This window comes from Gopherus flavomarginatus, chromosome 8 (assembly GCF_025201925.1).
Source record: "Gopherus flavomarginatus isolate rGopFla2 chromosome 8, rGopFla2.mat.asm, whole genome shotgun sequence".
Classification (NCBI taxonomy): domain Eukaryota; kingdom Metazoa; phylum Chordata; order Testudines; family Testudinidae; genus Gopherus; species Gopherus flavomarginatus.
In genome coordinates, this window is record NC_066624.1 from 5,503,829 (window position 1) to 5,525,621 (window position 21,793).

General features: G+C 43.2%; 1 pseudogene; it reads left to right on the top strand.

The window, feature by feature from the left end:
• Positions 1 to 206: 206 nt before the first annotated feature.
• LOC127057350 (uncharacterized) lies at positions 207 to 377 on the top strand (annotated as a pseudogene).
• The last annotated feature ends 21,416 nt before the right edge of the window (positions 378 to 21,793 follow it).

Below are 21,793 nucleotides of genomic sequence, written 5' to 3' on the forward strand. Positions count from 1 at the left end.
CCTAGTGCTCGGGCCACTGTGGCTACACTTCTATATTTAGCACACTAGCTTGATCAGAGTTGGTACAGTGATGTCTGCTCAAACTGGAAATTACACCTTCCAGCTACAATAGAGACATACCTTAGGTTGGTGTGTATTGTAATGGGAGAGGAGTGGGTGTTGCATGACCTATATCCAGTAAAGATTTAAGCATGTGCCTAACTTTATTCACTGTTCTTGGCTCGTTAGAGCTCTGATCAAAGTGTAGTCCCTGTTCTTATTAGTTTAATATCTGATATGTTCTTTATTTGAGAACTGTATATTAAATTGATTTATTCACTGCGAGGAGCCCCTCTGACTTTCAGGGTGAGAGCCTCACATTAATGGGAGTGCCAAATGTTCCCCTCAGGCCATTTAGTGGGCCATACAGCACAGATCTCTGAAATAAATGACATTTATTTATTCATTTTATTTGCAAGTCACTTTTCAAACATTCCCCCTTTCTCATCAAGAAGTCATGCCTCTTAGGTTTGTAATGACTAAAATAACTCTAATCATGGGAATCTCAGTGTCTGTATCCTTATCTCCCGTCTGCTTTCTCTACTGTTGAGAAAAACAAGCTGTAATGTGATGAGATCAATTGCAATTTGCCTGAATTGAATGGATAGTCTGCCTTAGGCCTCAATCAATAGGCTGCTCATATCAAGCAAGGAGTGTTTAATAGTTTTTGAGGAACAAGTATTTGTTAATATTTCTTTTTTTAAGTCAGCTTTTCCCCACTTTTACCCAAGTACCAGTCAGAAAGCAATCCTGGAAAAGATTCGCATGATATGATGCCTGCTGCTTTTCAGAGAACTGCATAGTAGAGAGCTTTAGTAGGGCTTTTTGAGTGTAATAATTCTGAAAGGGGTCTAATGAAAAATACAGAAAAGTGAAAAGAAATATTGGTAAAACCAGGGCTCTGGGGACGGTAATAAGATTTGGGTTGTGAGCTGATGGAGACTCCATCCAGCTCCTCACAAAAACTATACTATGGGAGAGCCAAAAAAGTTACCCATCTGGAAGCTTGTGGATTTAAGAAAGGCAGTTCAAAAATAAAACTACATATACCTACAAAAGGAGCCTCCCCATAGATTTGGCTACGTCAAAGGGTCCCTCTCCTTTCCCAGACCCTGGTTCTGTCTGTCGGGGGGCTCCCAGGGTCCCTCTCCTTCCCAGAGCCCGATTCTTTCTGTCAGAGGGCTCACGGGGTTCCAATCCTCCCCTAGAGCGTGGTTCTCTGTCAGAGGGCTGTTTTATCCCCAATTATCGGCATCTGCCCAAGTGAATCAGCAGTAACTAATCTGCAGCTGCCAGCTGGATTCCAACACCTGCTAGTAGAATGGACAACAGGAGAATCTTGCCAATAGAAGAATAGGTCCCCTGGCTAGTGGCTTGTCTCTGACCCTGTTCAGATGTGAATGGCAGAGTTTATCACCAAAGGAATTTTTTGGTGTCAGTTCTGCTCCTTTTTAGCCAATACCTACATTACAAAACCACCATCACAGCCAGCTCTAACTGGCTCCTTGGATGGCAGTCTCAGCAGACAGAGAAAAGATTGAACGGGCCCCTTGCCCTTACACTCCCAGAGATTGCTCTTCCTATCAAGGTCATAGTTCACTGGAGTGTTGATGGAGCGACTGCTTGTACTATTGCTGTTCCCCAGGTTCTATCTGCTCTGTGGGCAAATAGAGGAATTCAACTTGCTGCTTACTTTCATCAGTTCTAAAACCGTGGGAAGGAGAGTCACAATGTTGAGTAATTTAAAGATATCAGATATTATTAAATGCAGATATTTATCTACCCGAACTCCAGTAAGGATCACTGATGGCCTGGTCAGTGGATGTATAAGTCAACTGTACGTGTAAAACTGGTTTTAAACAGATAATATGATATTATGCTTCTGCATTTCACTTAACTCTCCTTACTGACCTGTAACCCTCTCCGCCCAGCTCACAAGCATCTTTCCCACCTCCACCTCTGCTTTCCCTCTCTTTCCGTGTTGTCACTATTACATATAAATCTCACCCAAGATTAATCTAGTGCAATATTTGCTTCCAGGGCAGTAAATGTCTATTCCAAGGTCTCATCACATCAAATTCTTTCCAAGGCAACACTGTATTCAGAATCCATGATTCCCACAAACCACAAAGAGACTGTCCTACTAAAATCAGGTATGAAATTGATCCCTCACCAGCAGGACCTACTTTGTCATTCCTATATATTTTGTACCAGTATTAGCACATCCCATTGATTGTCATCATTATACCAGTTTCTGTGATGCCTATTATATCAATATCCTTATTTAATACCAGGCACTCAAGTTCACCCATCTTAGTAATTAGACTTCTAGCATTTGACACTTTCACCACATATACACCAAATACACTGGAAAATATTGCCATTTTAGACTGACATTGTTCCTGCCTAGCTCTACAACACATGCTACCACAAGGGGGATGCAGTGCTGAGGCTCAAAACTTGGAACTTTACACCTGGGACAGGCCGGGACAATAAGTGTTATGTAGGCAAAGTGCTCAGCAACCCTAACCCTGGGACCAGGGGTTACCCCTGCCCATCTGACATGAGTCCTATAGGTCAGAGCTGCAGCTGTTTATGGATGTCATGGGTTCTTGGCTCTCTTGATTCCCCTGCTTCAACTGGTCTCAGAATGTGGAATTTGGGGAACTGAAGAGACATACACACTGTGGCACTCCTGAACTCTACAATGAATGTTAAGGCTCTGGTTTAGCTGGTCAGACATGCTTTATAAGGTTCACATGAGGCCAAAGGTTGCATTATGAAGTGTGCATGACCAGCTGTCCATGCTATCTTTTTAAATGATCAACATGAATCAGCACTGTTGGTGTATAAAATGTTCAGTGTGAGTGGATGCTACAGAAAAATTCAGTTAATGGGATGTGAAACCTTCAATGCCAGTTAATCTCACCCGGGAATAACTGATCACCATGATCAGGGTTATCCATAACTGATAATTTTTTTTTAATCAAATTAGAGGATTCATTCATTTTTCCTTGGACCTTTAGTATGCATACAGTGACCTGCTAAAACCAAGCTGTATTAACATTTAAGGGACCCCAAAAAGCTGAATCTTTTGTCACATTTTTAAGCGAATAATTCTTAAAGAGCTGTAACAATAAAATGATTTGGTTGATTCCTTAAAAATTTCCAAAATAATCTACTCTGGTTCAAAAGATCCACAAATTCATTGGTGAAAAGATTTTCTCTGTCTAAAGTTATAAGGTGAATGAAAATGTCAGTCTTACAATTGAAACCTATGTATGACATTAACAGCTTGTATGGAGCAGCTCCCAAATGGTGGCATGATATGTTATTATTTATAGCTTTAAGAATTTTGAAGGAATTTTTCTTCATAAAAGCATGCATCTTTCCCCCTTGCTTCTATTTTATTTTATATTTTTCAGTAAACTAATCTAATCTTTTACAATATAGCTCACTAGCTGGGTTCTGTTTTATGATCTAATATGTTACTTATAACCTATTCTTTTGCAATCGTTAAACACTTGGAATGTTAGTGATCAGAGGTCGCTCTAAAGTTCCATCCAGCCTGTTAGTTCTGCATATGGGCCCTAATTCAGTAAGTTGCTTAAGTGCGTGTTTAATGTTAAGCACATGAGCAGTCCAATTAACTTCAATCACTGCAAACTTGAGTGATGATTTTGCCATCTCAGCGACATCAGAGAAGAAATACACAACTCAGAATTGGTCCTGTGGGGGCATGAGTAGCAGTGGTTATTAAATTTGTCTCTGTAATATTGCTCTGCTACTACATGAGAGCTTTCTTTTGCTCTTCATTTTGAGCCAATGATGTGAGGGGACTGCGGATATTCAAAGCACACTCAAAGCCAACAGCAGCATTAGGTCAATCTTTTCTCAATTCTGTAAATATTCTCTTAGGGAGATGTGGCAGTCACTCCTTTGATTGGCACTGCCGTTTTTTGAATTTTTAGATTAATTTTTTAACCCTTTTTCTCATTTTATTTAGATTATTGGTATTCCACAGTGCAAAACCACAATTTACCTTAATTATTACTTCTACCTTAATTACTGGCTCTCCACATATTACAGAAACATGGTAGTAACATCAGCATTTGAACTTGTAGGACAGTTTCCATTAGAAATGATATTTTGAACCTACCTCTCTAATGTTCTGTCTGAAGTTGAGTTTTAAGTCATATGAAAATTGTGGGAAAAGATGGATGTTATTGGGATAAGCCATTTTTGTCTAACTTTTTCTATTCGTAAAAGTATGTATAAAAATATCTTTATAAACTTGTATGCAATGTAGTTATAGCTGTGTCAGTCCCAGGATATTAGAGAGACAAGATGGGTGAGGTACCAACTTCTATTGGTAAGAGAGACAAGCTTTCAAATTACACAGAGCTCTTCTTCAGATCTAGGTAACGAACTCCCAGCATTATAGCAAAATGCAAGGTGGGATAGAGTGTTTAGCATAGATAGTTAGCACATATTGTAAGGGACCATTCAAGATAGATGGCTCATTAACACCTCTGCAGTCATAGGACAAAAAGAGGCGGTTAGTGAGTTACAGATTATTGTAATAAACCATAAATCCATGGGTTTTAGTATCTAGAGAGTAATGAATTTAAATTTCCAGGCTCATCTTTTTAAAGAGTTGTACAGGTTTCATTTGAGGATGAAGACTCATATAGCTGGATCTGATCAGATATAGAGTGATCACTTCCTATGGGTCATCTTAATTATCACTTCAAAAGTTTTTTTTCCCCTGCTGACGACAGCTCATCTCAATTGATTAGACTTTTCCTGTTGGTATGCATACTTCCATCTTTTCAAGTTCTCTGTATGTATAAATATCTCCTGTCCGTGTGTTCCATTCTGTGCATCCGAAGAAGTGAGCTGTAGCTCACGAAAGCTCATGCTGAAATAGATTTGTTAGTCTCTCAGGTGCCACAAGTATTCTTGTTCTTTTTGTGAAAAGTGTTCATCCACAGGTGATAGTTTGTTTTTGTCTTTTATCATTTTCCTGTGTGAGTTCATTCGAGAGCGCAGTGATTGTCCAGTTTTACCCATATAATTGTTACTGGCCATTTAGTGCACCGGAGGAGGTATAGGCATGCATGGGAGCCAGGGGAGTGCACAGGAATAAAAATTTGGCTGCTTTTGGAGGGGCACTGGAGCAGCTAGCTCTCCTCCCCCCTCCCCAGGCTGGAGGAACTGTCTCTTCCTGGCACCCGAGGACCTGGTTTTCCCTGCGGCTGTCCCAGGCTTTCTCCCCTTCCCCCCTCAGCCCCAGGGCCAAAGGAGCTGTCATCTCTCACCCAGGCCAGGCTGGAAGAGCTCACTCTCCCTGGCCCCGGAGTTCTGTGCCTGCCCCTGCTCCTCCTGACTCTGGGGTGGGAGCCATGGATCTTGAAAGGTGTTTTGTGGGGAGCGTTGTAGCAGATATTGTAGCAGCCGAGATATGTCTGCAGGTTTTGCAGCTGTTGTTCTGGCGGGGTCTGGTGCTGCTTTGAGTTGGTATATCCTGGTCTGTGTGGAGCTTTCTTCTGTTGATGAGCTTGGAGAGATTGTGGTGGGGAGGGTTGAGGGCCAGAAGTGGGGGTTCAGGAAATATTATTTCAGGATGGGGTCCCCATTGAGTATGGATAGTATTTGTTTGATGATGCCACACATGGGTTCCAGTGTGGACAACTAGGGATGTGCTGTCAGAGGGGGCTTTGTTTCTGTATTGAAGCAGGTTCTCTCAGGGTAGTTGGGTGGCCCATTCCATGATGCAATCTACTTGCCTGGTGGAGTGTCCTTGTTTGGTGAAGGTGGCTTAAAGTGTGTTAAGTTGTATATCCCAAACTTTCTCCTCAGAGCATATTCTGTGATATCTGAATGTCTGGCTGTACATACAGATTTCTTGGTGTGTTTGGGGTGATTACTGGATCTGTGAAGGTAGGTGTGGTGATCTGTGGGTTTCTGATATATGGTTATCTGTAGGGTTCCACTACTGAAGTTGATTGTGATGTCCAGGAAGATGATGCTAGCGTGGGAGTGTTCCCGATGGAGTTTAATGGACAGATGGTGGTTGTTGAAGTTGTGGTGGAAATCTGTAAGGCAGTTTAAGCCACTTTTTCCAGAGGATGAAAATATCTTCAATGTATGTCAGGTATATAATTAGTTTTGTGGGGCCATTTGCCCAGAAATTCTTCTTTAATGTGACCCATGAAAAGGTTGGCTTATTGGGGAGCCATCCTAGTACCCATGGCTGTTCCCATGGTTTGGACAAAGTGTTTGTTGTTGAATGTAAAATTGTTATGGGTGAGAATGAAATGGATGAGTTTGGTGATGTGTTTGGAGTGGATATCTGAGGGCTGTCCATTGTCTTGTAAATATCTGAAGCAGGCAGCTATGCAGTCATTGTGAATGCTGTCTGTGTACAGAGATGTGACATCCATGGTGCCGAGGAGGATCAATTGCTTCTTTGGCCAGAGACAGTTCTCATGCATGTTCTGCCAGGCTGATTGCGATTTCCCCTCCTGTATGTCATGCTGAGGAAAATAATAAAACAGTGTGGGCTGTAGCTCTATCAAGATGTGCATGGCACACACAGTTCTATGCCTCTGTTCCATCAAACCCAGATGGTGCAGCATCTCTGCTTTCCTACTGCCTGGTGGAAAGCAATACGTAGATAGAGGCAAGCTGGCAGAAGCTTAGTTTGGACAAAAGGGAGGCACTGATAGTGTGTTAAGGGAAAGTGGGGTGATTGTCCTTCTTAACCTTTTTTCATTTAATAAGTTTTTAATTTGGGGTGCTGCTGGATCCTCAATGTACCTGGAAGTACAGGTGGCACCAGGGGCCCAAAGCATCATTTTACAACTGCATCAGTTTAACAGATGCAGTTGTAAAATTTTAGACAGGTAAGGGGAGTATCAGAGGAGACAGGGAGAGTGTGGGGGCCCTGAGCTACGGGCGGAGTGGGGAGGAGTCACATGGAGGGTCATGTGTGAAGTCACATGCCCCGCTTTGTGTCCCTCCCATGAGTGCAGTACTGGCAAGAAATGACTTCTGCTTGCATCACTGGCTCTGCCTGGGTTTCCTTGTTTGTGAAGCATGCATCTTGGGAAGCATGTAGACAGTCCCTGGGGTGGGTTCCTAGAGGATGAGTTTGTGGACTTCTCTTGGAGTGGTTTATAAACTTTACATTTGTTTTACCCATTTGTGCTTAATAAGAATTAATGTATTAATAAGGAGGATGAAACATTTTGGAGTTATTAGATGCAAATCTGAGTCTCTGGAAGTTGCTTAAATATTTGTGCAAGCATTATAAAGTCCTTGAGCTCTGGTGTAGAATTTGTAAGGAACAGAAGAGAGTCTGAAGAACTTGCAAGTTCCCATGGGACATGGAGTATAAGAGTGAGAGAGTTTCAATTGTAAGCCCATTTTTACACTCTCTGTCATATACTTGTACCATAGTGGGACAGTGGGCTATGGAAGGTTCAGGTTTCTTGCATATATATATCAAAGTTACAAAAATAAGATGTTAGTATATCTGATCCATAACAAGTGTGTAGAGTGGAGGAGGTTTGGGGGAGTGGTTGTTATATGCTGGTTCTCAGATCAGTATATAATTGTGGGAAGGGATAAGCCTGATCCAAAGTCCATTGAAGTCAAGGGAGACATTCTGTTGATTGCAAAAGGCATTGGATTAGGCCAGTGGTTCTCAAACTGGGGCGGCTGCTTGTGCACGGAAAGCCCCTGGCGGGCCAGGCTGGTTTGTTTACCTGCCCCATCCGCAGGTCTGGCCAATTGCGGCTCCCACTGGCCACAGTTCGCTGCTCCAAGCCAATGGGAGCTGCTGGAAGTGGTGTGGGCCGAGGGACGTGCTGGCTGCTGCTTCCAGCAGCTCCCAGCAGCCTGCAGTGGTGAACAGTGGCCGGTGGAGTCGTGATTGGCCAGACCTGCGGATGGGGCAGGTAAACAAACTGGCCCGGCCCGCCAGGGGCTTTCTGTACACAAGCGGTGGCTCCAGTTTGAAAACCACTGGATTAGGCCTCTAGTGAGGGACTTTAACTCTTATTGGAAATGTACTGTATGTGGGTGTAAGCAAGCTTCTGGCCTAGAAGTGGAGGGTGAGTATGGATATAGGCTCAGTAAGCTTTCTGGGGCAGGACTGGTGTCTTTGTTTGTATATGTCTGTATAATGTACAGCACACTGAGGCCTCATGGCGCTACTGTACCATGAAGATAAAATAGAATAAAACAATAATATTAATACAGTTTAAGGCAAATCTTAATAAAGATTGTTGAAACTTAATGCCTCACTTCTAAACATTTAGTGATATCAATATTTCCGGCTACAACAATCTGAGTTTTTTTGGCTTAAAAGATATATATTTGCAAGCTTAAAAATGCATTTTGTCCAGGGATATGCATATAGCTACAGTAGAGCTATCTACTAGAAAATATAGAGAATCTAACAAGAAAGCTGTTTGTACACAGTCATGCTTTCAACATTCAATCAGTTTTGATCAAATTAAATAACAAAAGTGAATAAATGTGACAGCAACTCTCCCATAATTACATATAGTTTAGTTTGGGGATCAAATATAAATGTCCAGCTGTATAAAGGAAGCTCAGTCCAACTGGGAAATGAATGTTCTCCAAACACCATTAACTGATGCATAATGCAGAGTTGAGGTATTCTGAAAAGGGCACACCTATTTACTTAGACAGTGATTCATGGAATTATTTGAGAAGGATGACAGCCATTCTGTGCTGAGAGGTCTAACAGAAACAGAAAGCTGCTATTAAGGCTCGGAGCATATGAATCTTTCCATTTCAATAAAATGGCTAGTGGCAAGATATTCTAGTGAACCAGACACCCACATTCCTTATCCTGACAATCTATTTTATTCTATCAGACTCCCAGCAGACAGGCTTTCAACATAATTACAGTACACAGAAGTTTGGAAGATCTTAAAAATCTCCATAGCAACCTCCACCGCAAAAAATCTTTGCATATCCAAAGAGGAGTGAAAACACCCTAAGAAGGATTGTGCATCTGAACATTCTATTTGGGTCTGAACAGCCAAACATAGTTTTTGTGGTGGAGCCATTTTGTACTAGGCTTCATTTCATTACATGTATTGCATAAGGAGATTTTTTAGCTTTTTGTCTCACATCTTCCTCTAAGCTTCCCAAAGAGATTTTTCACTCGAGAGCCTGGGGCTGTTGGATATTACACCAAACCTCTGATGTAGCTTGTCAGAATGACGGGTAATTGATATTAACAAAGCCTATCCCAGCATGGTTCTCCAGGCTCTCTCAATCACCTCTAGTGAATACCAAAAAAACATTATTTAAAGCTCAGTAAAAATGTCGATGTGATTAAACCTACCTCTGAACTAAACACCAGAAAAAGGAATATAGGGGTATGGAAAAAGGGGGAAAGAGAAGTCCTGTGTGCTTTGTGTAACGGCACATAGAAATCACAATAAAAACACTTACTCATAAACTCATAGACTTTAAGGTCAGAAGGGACCAATGTGATCATCTAGTCTGACCCCCTGCACAAAGCAGGTCACAGAACCTTACCCATCCACTTCTATAACAAACCCCTAACCTATGTCTGAGTTATTGAAGTCCTCAAATTGTGGTTTGAAGACCTCAAGCTGCAGAGAATCCGCCAGCAAGTGACCCATGCCCCACGCTGCAGGGGAAGGCGAAAAACCTCCAGGGCCTCTGCCAATCTGCCCTGGATGAAAATTCCTTCCCGACCCAAAATATGGTGATTAGCTAAACCCTGAGCATGTGGGCAAGACTCACCAGCCAGCAGGAAAGAATTCTCTGCAGTAACTCAGATCCCATCCCATCCCATCCAACATCCCATCACCGCCCACATGGCATACTTATCTGCTGATAATCAAAGATCAACTGCCAAAATTAAGCTATCCCATCATACCAGCCCTTCCATAAACTTATCAAGCTTAGTCTTAAAGCCAGATATGTCTTTTGCCCCCACTACTCCCCTTGGAAGGCTGTTCCAGAACTTCACTCCTCTAATGGTTAGAAACCTTTGTCTAATTTCAAGTCTAAACTTCCTAGTGTCCAGTTTATACCTATTCGTTCTTGTGTCTACATTGGTACTAAGCTTAAATAATTCCTCTCCCTCCCTAATATTAATCCCTCTGATATATTTATAAAGAGCAAGCATATCCCCCCTCAGCCTTCTTTTGGCTAGACTAAACAAGCCAAGCTCTTTGAGTCTCCTTTCATATGACAGGTTTTCCATTCCTCGGATCATCCTAGTAGCCCTTCTCTGTACCTGTTCCAGTTTGAATTCATCCTTCTTAAACATGGGAGACCAGAACTGCACACAGTATTCCAGGTGAGGTCTCATCAGTGCCTTATATAACGGTACTAACACCTCCTTATCTTTGCTGGAAATACCTCGCCTTATGCATCCTAAAACCGCATTAGCTTTTTTAACAGCCATATCACATTGGCGGCTCATAGTCATCCTGTGATCTACCAATACCCCAAGGTCCTTCTCCTTCTCTGTTGCTTCCAACTGATGTGTCCCCAATGTATATCTAAAATTCTTATTATTAATCCCTAAGTGCATGACCTTGCACTTTTCACTATTAAATTTCATCCTATTACTATTACTCCAGTTTACAAGGTCATCCAGATCTTCCTGTATGATATCCCAGTCCTTCTCCGTGTTAGCAATACCCCCCAGCTTTGTGTCATCCGCAAACTTTATTAGCACATTCCCGCTTTTTGTGCCAAGGTCAGTAATAAAAAGGTTAAATAAGATTGGACCCAAAACCGATCCTTGAAGAATTCCACTAGTAACCTCCTTCCAGCCTGACAGTTCACCCTTCAGTACAACCCACTGTAGTCTCCCCTTTAACCAGTTCCTTATCCACCTTTCAATTTTCATATTGATCCCCATCTTTTCCAATTTAACTAATAATTCCCCATGTGGAACCGTGTCAAATGCCTTACTAAAATTGAGGTAAATTAGGTCTACCGCATTTCCTTTGTCTAAATAATCTGTCACCTTCTCAAAGAAGGAGATCAGGTTGGTTTGGCATGATCTACTTTTAGTAAAACCATGTTGTAATTTGTCCCAATTACCATTGACCTCAATGTCCTTAACTACTCTCTCCTTCAAAATTTTTTCCAAGACCTTACGTACTACAGATGTCAAACTAACAGGCCTATAGTTACTCGGATCACTTTTTTTCCCTTTGTTAAAGATAGGAACTACTACACCTCTAGGGATGCAAAGTAGCCATAAAGTTGTCTTAACTGGTACAACCTGTAGGTGGCTTTTAAAAGCCTTGTCCAGGGCTACATTTGGAGAGTACCTGAACTCAGCTGCCAAGTGTTGTGCAGCTCCATGAGGGATAGTTTATGCAAATTATTTCAAAATATGCAATTTAGCTCATTAAATATTTTGCATATTTGCAGTATTGATTTTTTAATAATGTGCATATCTGTAAATTTGTATGGCCATAAACTTCAACCTAAGGTCAACAACTCTGTCCAAGCAGGTGTGGGAGCAGGACATGGCACTGCACAGGGCTTGGCAGCTGTGGCAGCTGGATGAGAGCTGAAGGGTGTCTGGGGAGTAGAGGGTGTTAGGTGGCAGCAGTGAGGGAGGCAGTGGGTTTGTGAGGGTATCCAGAGGGAAGCCAAAGTAAATGGGAGCTGGGTGTAGTTAGGTTTGTGGAGCTGTCCAGGGGAGAGCTCAAGGGAGAAGCTGGAGACAGTGGGGCTTGTGGGAGGTGTCTCTGGGAGAAATGGGGGTACCTAGGGAAGGAAGTTTTGTGGGAACTAGGGTGGGATGCCAGGGGAAAAATAGAGGCAGATGGGTAGGGTGGCTGAGGGTTGGGTAGAAGTTGGAGGCATCCGGGGCCTGTTGCTGAATGAGGGAGCCTGGGGCCAGTACTGGGTCCCCTTCACCTTCCTGGCTGCTTCTTCCCTGCTCAGGTCCAGCAGCAGGAGCTAACTAAAGTGTGACATTTGGGAGCAAGAGGCAAGGCATTCTGGGTGGGATACTATCCACTCAGTAGGAGACACGAATGAGCTCCATCCAGACTCCTTTCAGGGCTCTGTTCAAACCTCACTTTTTCTCCAAAGCCCACTAACAATAACAGCAGTTGGAAGCCGGAGATGCCAAGTGGAGAGGAAGAGGTAAAGAAATGCCAAGCTCTAGGATGGCAAGAACCGATCCATCTTGAATTAAAATGTTATGTCAATCTTCATACTGTATCAGATACCTAGATACCATGGAGAGAGAGATGTAACTCTTTTCAGAGGCTGTCATAGGGCCCCCTGGGGGGGGGGCAAGTGGGGCTGGGACCCCCACGAGAGTTTTTCGGGTTCCCGGGAGCAGGGTCTTTCACTCGCTCATGGGCCCCGTAAAACTCTCGTGGGGCCCGGGCCTCCGGAGCTTTTTCCGCTCTGGGTCTTCAGCTGCAATTTGGCGGCGGGGGGTCCTTCTGCTCTAAGACCCACCACCGAAGTGCCCTGAAGACCCACGGCGGGGTGGTCCTTCCATCCTGGGACCCGCCACCAACGTGCTGGATCTTTGGCGACAATTCGGTGGTGGGGGGCCCCCCACCACCGAAGACTCCAGGCCCCCTGAATCCTCTGTGCGGCCCCTGGGCTGTCAGCCTCTGATCCATAGAGTCTTTCCTGGCAGCTGGCAGAATTAAATGGTTTTAGAACCAAGTAGCAAGGAGAATGAAGTATTGGAAGGGCAGATGGGCCCAGGAGAGGATCTCTGTTATGAAGTAATGAACAGAGGGAAGAGGTTGGAGAACCATTCTGGGGAAATTACTCAGACCTCTGTCACTTTCTAAACAGAACTAAGCAGAAGATGCCTTAGCTCATCTTTTTTCAATTCCACTTGATATTTCACAATGTTGTAAACTCTGGACTTTGCTCTTGCATGCACATCAAATTTTATCCCCCATGGATATGCCCGTGCCATCCTATAGGCTGCAGAGAAGGACAAAATGATTTGTCAATGAAGAGTTATGGCAGGAGTCAACAAATCACAGGTAGGGTAATAAAGAAGGTGGCTGGCAGACAGGTTTGTTGTTACAGCAGATTTTTCAATAACTCTAAGGGGTGAGAACTCAGCTGGAGATGGTCTGCTGTTCCCCAGCTGATCCACGTAAAGCCGCAAGGCAGCCCGTCTGATTTCCATTTTGTGCCAATAATGCGCTTTGTTGTTTGAAAGGGTGAAATGTGTGCGACGTTTGGCAAAAATCTACCTTGATTTTCATTTGCTACCTCCCTATCAGGTGAGTTTTTGAAAAGTATCTTGTAATGGCTATAAAGCTTTTATATGTAAATGGAGTTAATGTATAAGAACAACTGCTTGTGTTGACACTAAACGGAAAGTTGAAGTTAATTTTTTTCTAATTGCTACATTTTATAAAATCTTTTAAATGAGTTTCACAAGTGCAGTAATCTGCTTTTTTCACTCGACTGTGCAGATATCAATTATTAGCTCAGTTGCTTTATTAAACTAAATGTCTGTTTAGTTCATCTGGCTACAGAGCGACCATTTCCATTTTCACAGTGCTAAGACTGTAGTATCTATTAGCACAGAACGCAAGGCAATGTCCTCCGCTGGCACAAATCTGCACACTCCCCTGAAATCACTGAGGTTATTGGAGTTATACCAGTTGGATCTGGCCCCACAATTTACAAGTTAAATACAACATTGGAAATTAAGGGCTCAATCCTGCAGAGCTCTGAGCTCACTGGCGAGGTGGTGAGTGCAGTGGAGTCCCACTGAAGTGAATGCAGGAGATGCTGGCAACTCACAGGGGTGCTCAGCACCGAAAGACAAAGCTAGCTGCTAGGGGCTTTTCTAGACCCAGGATAGAACAGCTGTAAGTACGTTATTTTAAACTGACTTAGTGAAACTGATGTGAAGCTCTGTGTGGACCCACTTGTTTCAGTATAAATCAGGCTTCCTTTGGTTTAGCTTAAATGTACTGAGAACAGGTTTAAGCAGAACAGAACTATAAGCCTCTCTTAAACGAAAATAATAGTGGTATCAAATTACTAAACTGGTGAAAATCTGTGTGTAAAAATGAGAAGAGCTGATTTTGTTTGACTTAGTTCTTTCCCATATTTTCTGTGCTAAATTAAATCGTTGATTTCTTTCTTCCCCTCTCCCTTAAATTAAAAAAAAAAAAGTAGGGCCCAATCCTCAGCTGGTGTTCCTGACGTGGTCCCCCGCCCCACTTTAAATTGTTTGTGCAGCTCAGTAGAGAAGAATTATTTGTCCAATCTAATGAAATTATGATGTTTACAAATACAATGTAGACACAGGTCCTGATGCTGAAAACACTTAAGCACATGAGTAACTGTACTCACATGGTAACCCCATTGAAGCCCATTAAGCGGAAGCATTATGGTACTTTAAAGCAGGGGTAGGCAACCTATGGCACGCGTGCCGAAGGTGGCATGTGAGCTGATTTTCAGTGGCACTCACACTGCCCAGGTCCTGGCCACCGGTCCGGGGGCTCTGCATTTTAATTTAATTTTAAATGAAGCTTCTTAAACATTTAAAAAACCTTATTTACTTTACATACAACAATAGTTCAGTTACACATTATAGACTTATAGAAAGAGACCTTCTAAAAATGTTAACATGTATTACAGGCACGCAAAACCTTAAATTAGAGTGAATAAATGAAGACTCGGCACACCGCTTCTGAAAGGTTGCCAACCCCTGCTTTAAAGAATAGCTTTTGAATGAATGTAATGCTCCTGTGAGTTGCCCAGCTGTCAGCCTTGGACACTGAGGCTGAGATTTTAAAAAACAGAGACCTATGTTGTTAGGCTCAAAGAGCCACATCTAGGTAACGTATGTAATTAACTGGTCTGATTTTCAAAAGTGCTGAGCATGCAGCAACTTTCACTGAAATCAGTGAGAGTTTTGCCAATTACTTCAGTAGGAGCAGAAGCTAGTTCCTGATGCCCAACGACATCATTGCATAAAGGGTCTGATCAGCCCCCAAGTGCCAGTTGTGCTGGTGCAGAAGTTGCCATGTACTGTGTGCGTCTCCTGCACTAGAGAATAATGAATCTGCTACTTGCACTGAAGCAAGATCTTTAGTGCCATGATGGAGGCCTGGGGATGGATTCACAAGCTGGACTTAGTCACCTAAATCCAGCATTAAGGCACCACTTGTTTTCAGCCAATGCTCAGCTGCCAGCTAACCCTGTAGGTACCTAAATTCCACCGTACTGTCCTATACAGGCCTACATTTCTGCTAGAGGGCATGCACAGTCACCTCAGCCGTGACGCTGCCAAGCAGCTCAGCTCTGCTAACTCACAGCAGGATTCACAAGGTAGGTTCTCCCCCACCTATCTCGCCTGCAAGGCCTGATCTGGCTGATGCACTCTAGGGCAGCTTCTGAGCACATCAACTGATCTGGCTCTCCACAAAACACAGAGGGTGATGGTGCAGGGAATGCATCACCCACATCCTCACTGAGTGCCCTAATCTCTGCGCTCCAGAATCAATTGCTCTTTTTCTCTCTGTCTCTCTGGCCCAATGAATTAATTTTGTAGTACAAAGGGGAACAACTTCAACAGGCGAGACAGAGGGCCACACCTCAGAATACCCCACAGCCCAGTGGTTAGGCCACTTACTAGGAAGGTGGGAGACCTGGGGTCGAGACCCTGCTCCACATCAGGCAGAATGGTGTCCCACATGCTTGGTGAGTGCTCTAGCCACTGGCTGTTGGCTAGAAGGGAGATATGATCTCCACCGTCTCGTCCTCCTTGGTTTTTCTTGGGAAAGGACTGACCTGGTTTATGCACCTAACTCCCGGAGAGGGTTCACAGCTGTGAATCCTGGGTGGACAGAGGCACCTCTCTCCTGCTGAGGCTCAGGCCTCTAACTCCCTTTGAGGGGTGGGATTTGCACCCCCGCCCCCACCGTCCTCAGCATTTCCTGTTGGCTAGCTTAGGCAGCTCCCCACTCAGCATGTGGGCTTCTGTGAATCCTTTTTAAGTTCCTAGCTATCCTCATGCATTCTATAGGGAGCCGGGGTGCCCTAACTCGGGGTTGTGAATTCCATTTGGCAGAAGGGTACGTAAGAGTTAGGTGCTGCAATGCTCAGCCAAAGTTCTCTTTGGGAATCTAGCCCCTGGAGACGTTTTGGGAAGATGAAAGAGCAGCATTCTAGTCCTGGCTCTCCAGGAATCGGTGTGTGATATAGCCAGTAATGTTGACACAATTAGCCAGTAATTTCGTCTGCAGTGTGTGAATTTGTTATAACAACGGTTAGGAAATGGGTGGAGGTTACCAGTTCACTTTTCATCTGCTTTGAAGAGTCTTAGGTATATGCAACACATGGAAACAGACTAGAAGTAACATCTTTTTAGTACCAAATTATTTGCTAATAATATTTAACTATTGCAAGGTCCAAGGACTTTGACCTAAATGAAAAAAATTTTTTATCTAGAAACAAGAAACTTCTAAACTTGATTCTAGTTATCTCCTGGGCACATACCATTTTTAATACACAGCATTATCTATGTCCTTGAGTTAAGACATTAGGGCTAAGAGGTTCAAATGAACCTAGAGAGCACTGAAATTCAATGGGATTTGGGTGCCTAAAACTCTTAGGCTCCTTTGAAAATGCCAACCTAGACTTACACAGTTAACATAAATTTTGCTAACAAGAGTTAAATATCAGTTGTGTTAGGCGATGATAGAATCTCCAAAATATGGCCTAAATTGGAAGCAAGCAAGGTTGTTACTGAAAATATAAAAACTAGGGCTGTCAAGCGATTAAAAAAATTAATCACGATTAATCGCACTGTTAAACAACAATAGAATACCATTTATTTAAATATTTTTGGATGTTTTCTACATTTTCAAATATATTGATTTCAATTACAACACAGAATACAAAGTGTACAGTGCTCACTTTATATTTATTTTTTTATTACAAATATTTGCATTGTAAAAATACCAAAAGAAATAATATTTTTCAATTCACCTAATACAAGTACTGTAGTGCAATCTCTTTATCATGAAAGTTGAACTTACAAATGTAGAATTTATGTACAAAAATAACTGCATTCAAAAATAAAACGACGTAAAATTTTAGACTCTGCAACTCCTACTTCTTGTTCAGCCAATCACTCAGACAAATAAGTTAGTTTACATTTGCAGGAGATAATACTGCCTCCTTCTTGTTTATGATGTCACCTGAAAGTGAGAACAGGCATTCACATGGCACTGTTATAGCCAGCAAGATATTTATGTGCCAGATGCGCTAAAAATTCATATGTCCCTTCATGCTTCAACCAGCATTCCAGTGGACATGTGTCCATGCTGATGATGGGTTCTGCTAGATAACAATCTAAAGCAGTGCAGACTGACGCATGTTCATTTTCATTATCTGAGTCAGATGCTATCAGCAAAAGGTTGATTTTCTGTTTTGGTGGTTCGGGTTCTGTAGTTTCTGCATTAGAATGTTGTTCTTTTAAGACTTCTGAAAGCATGCTCCACACCTCTTCCCTCTCAGATTTTGGACGGCACTTCAGATTATTAAACCTTGGGTTGAGTGCTGTAGCTATCTTTAGAAATCTCACAGTGGTACCTTCTTTGCGTTTTGTGAAATCTGCAGTGAAATTGTTCTTAAAATCAACATTGTGCTGGGTCATCATCCGAGACTGCTATAACATGAAATATATGGCAGAATGTGGGCAAAACACAGAGCAGGAGACATACAGTTCTCCCCAAGGAGTTCAGTCACAATTTAATTAACACATTATTTTTTTAATGAGCGCCCTCAGCATGGAAGCATGTCCTCTGGAATGGTGGCCAAAGCGTGAAGGGGCATACGAATGTTTAGCATACCTCTCTATGCCTCACTTTTCTCATCTGTGATATGAGGATTATACTGTGTAGTCATCTGTGTAAAGTGTTTAGAATTCTTACGGTGCAATGAGTAAGTGTTACCATCTCTTTCAGAATATGTCTAGAAATGAAGACACCTATGTGGAGTCCTGAACACCACTTTCCTGACAAGTTTCTTTGTGGCCTGATTGTCACAGCCAGTCTTTTCCTTCTCTCAGGTATAGTTATTTCTAATCTGTGAACACTTGACTCTAAGCTGAAGCCCTCTGGCTGGTGCACAAGGACTTGGGAGGAGGGTGTGAAGAACCTCTACTACTCATACCCTACCCCCGCCAGTTGGGCAGAATACCCCTAGCACGCAAGGGGAGAGAGGTAATTGGCCAGTCACCCTGCCCCTGCTGGCTCCTGGCACATGCTGCAGTTAACAGCAAGTGCTAGTCAGCAGCTGGACACGGCATGTTTTGACCCTGCTGTAAGGAGCAGGAAATTGAGTTTGGCAGCACTTCCCGCCCTCAGGGATCCTGCCTGGTATCAGTTGGATGTATCTGCCAGCTTCTTGGTTCTTATTTGCTATGTTGGCTGCCTCCGCCTAGGGCAGGAGCGAGGCCCTGCTGCCATATGTTGTGCAAACACTGCATCTGCAAAGCTGTTTCTCACCATGAAGATGTTAGTAAGTGGTTTGTGTCCAGGTGTGAATGCACTTTCCTCTTGCCCTGGCAGCCTCACGCCTACATATTTTTCTCAAAGCTTTCCTCTCTTCCTTCTACTCAAAACTACGAGCAGCTATTCTTCCTTGGCCATTCTTACCCTCACATCCTCCTTCCCTGAGCAAATGCTGGGCCAGCGTCTCAGCTGTGCTAGTGCACACCTTCACCCACGCAGCTGGGCCAACTCTCCTGGCCCGCAGTTGAGAATCAGGGATGCTATTCTGCACATCACAAGGTTAGGAAAAACCCACAGCAAGGGTATCTGAGTAATCCTTGTTTGCAGCTAGTGCATCATCCTGCCATCAGTGCACCTCCCATACACCATGATGATAATTTGGGGCAACACAGAACTGGAAGTAAATGCCTATTTCTGACTCATCCATAGCTACTGCCCACACTTAGGAGGTAAAGTGCCTGCTTGTTGGGCTTTTTTCCTGTGAGGTTTCCTTATCCTTCCACACTTGAAGGGCTAACATTTCCCCAGTATCATTTTACTCATCATAAAGGGAGATCATGTATTTGATTTGCTAGCTTTATCATGTTCGAGGAAAAGCCAAAAGCTAATGCTTGTGCTGAATTGCCTTGAAATAACTCAGGCATTGAATCAGCTACTATCTGTTCTGTTTCATGAACACACCAGACCCCGTGTCATACACTCCTGGATATGACATCTGCACAATAATTGTTTCCATTTTGCTTATTTAATTTATCTCGGCTTTCACATTCTAGCCTCAAGAATAATTCCAGGGGCAAGGATAATTCAAGATTTAAAAATGCCTCCTACTATATAATTCAGCTGGAGCCATTGTCAACACCAAACCACTTCCTAGTCCACAAAAAACTGAGCTCCTTATTCCCGGCTTTAGCCACCTTTGAAAAAACAAGGTGGGTAAACATCTGGACTTCACCCTTGTGAGGAAATGTGGATCCATCTCTCCGACTACACTACAAATTACTTCAGTATAACTTAAGGTTGCTCAGAGATCTGAATAATCCACACCCGTGAGAAACGTAAATTATACCAACCTAAGCACCAGTGTAGACAGCACTATGTTGGAGGGAGAGCTTCTCAGATGGATATAGCTACTGCCTCTCATGGAGGCAGGAGTTATTAAGATGAGGGAAGAACTTTCTCCAGTCAGTGTATAGTGTCTCCACCACAAGCGGTGCAGCTGCGCCACTGTAAATGCTGGAGTGTAGATGTAGCCTCAATTGCTGCTGAGGTGTGTTCTTCACAGCAGGGCAGAGATGGATTTATGCCACCTTCCCCCACACTCCTTCCCCAGTCTCAGAACTGACCAAAGGTCAAATTACCTCCTAATACAGTTTAGAGCAGCCTGAGGGCTGCTGTAAGTTATGGTTGGCTGGAGTGGCTCCTAAGAGGTTGCTCTATGATCTGGAGATTGCTGGAGCACAGTAGTGCTCTAGCCACCCACAAAGAAAGGATACAGAGATCAGATTAAACTCAGAAGGAACCATCATGATAATCTAAAGTCTAAGAGTTCTGCCACCCTAATGCCACCTGGGGGTTACCCTAGACTGAGGGAATTCCAAAAAGCTGGATTCAAGGCCCTTTTATAACTATGCAAAGGATGACCAAGATCTGTGTTGTGTTCTCTTGCACGGTTTGAGAACTGAATCCACTCTTCCTGGGCTGATCTCCGGCTGTCTGTCCCTTTTTGTTATGGCACCACTATGGACCTTATTCTGCAGTCCCGATAGGTGAAATGTCCACTGACTTCATGCCCAGTATGTTCATGGGGATTCCCACTGCTGGGTTGGGCTCTATGTTGTAAACCAATCAAATTAGAAATAAAGGCCCAGATTTTCCTGTGCCTTGAGCCTTATTTATTCATTTACGCCTCAGCCCAGTGGGTGTAAAATGCTGCCTTTCTGATTTCAACTCCCACACACCCTTACTCACAGGTGTCAATGGTGACCCCACATGCAATCCAACAGGCCTGATTCTAATCTGGACTGATGTAGGTCAGGAGTAACTCCATTTAAACCAGTAGAGTTGCACTGGTGTAAATGAGATCAGGACCAGCATACTAGAACATGAGGTTGGTACAATGACCTGAGCTTTGGAATTCAGGGGCTCCCACACACATTAGATATCAGGCCAAACTGTGATTATGTATCATAGCAAGTACTGTATTGACACCGTGGGAGAAAGAGGCTTTGGTAGAAAAGCAACGCTTCAGTTTTAATTGGCCACAGAGAGTGAGACCATAAATCAATCAGTGCTTCTGATCTGAAGCATATGTAGCAGATGAGGGAAGTGTCTCCTGGTTTCACAAGTTCATGACGTGTGTAACTTTTATTCAAAGTGCAAACAATCACTTGAGATTTACAGGCCGGCTTTGACTCGGGATTTACAATGCCTGCTGTGTATGGCTAACAATCAGGGCTTGGTGTAAATGATGTCATTAGAGAAAGGGATTGGAACAATCCTTGAGATATGGTAATAAAGGCTTCAGCCACATGGCAGTTCTCTCCTAAAAGGAATAAATCTTTAATTAATGAAACATATGTAAACATGTTAGGACGATAGTAAGGCAAACCAGTAAATCATCACTCCACGGACAGCCTGACTTATACTTTGGATCAAGACAGGCCTCATTGTCCCTATGCCTTGCTACATATATGGGTCCAAATTATCTGCTGGTGTTAATGGGCGAAATGGAGCAGTGATCATTTACACCAGCAGAGAATTTGGCTCATGGCCTCTCTCAGGCGAGCACAGAAAACTTGATGCCTCTATATGAAAAGATTGTGGCATGTACTATGTTCTGTGGGGCTTTGCACAGAGTAAAGAGTTCAGTTTTGCAGACTAATTTCATTCTCTGATGGCAGCAGCCACCTTAACTCTGGGTTCTTGGAAGGGAAACAGAGTTTTCTTGCTGGACTCCAGCTGATGTCTTCTTTTCCATTAGCGCTTATTTAGGTTCTAAACAGATCATAAAGATAAAAGAAGCAAAAAAATATTCCTGCCCTTCTTCCTAACCCACGTCATAGTATTTAATGACCACAGTCAGGTGGTGGGAACAGCTAGCAGCACCAAGCACCCACATTGAGTAATGACTTCCTCTTTGGGAGTGTAGCGCTAGGAAGTCATGGCAGGGTACGAGTGCCTCT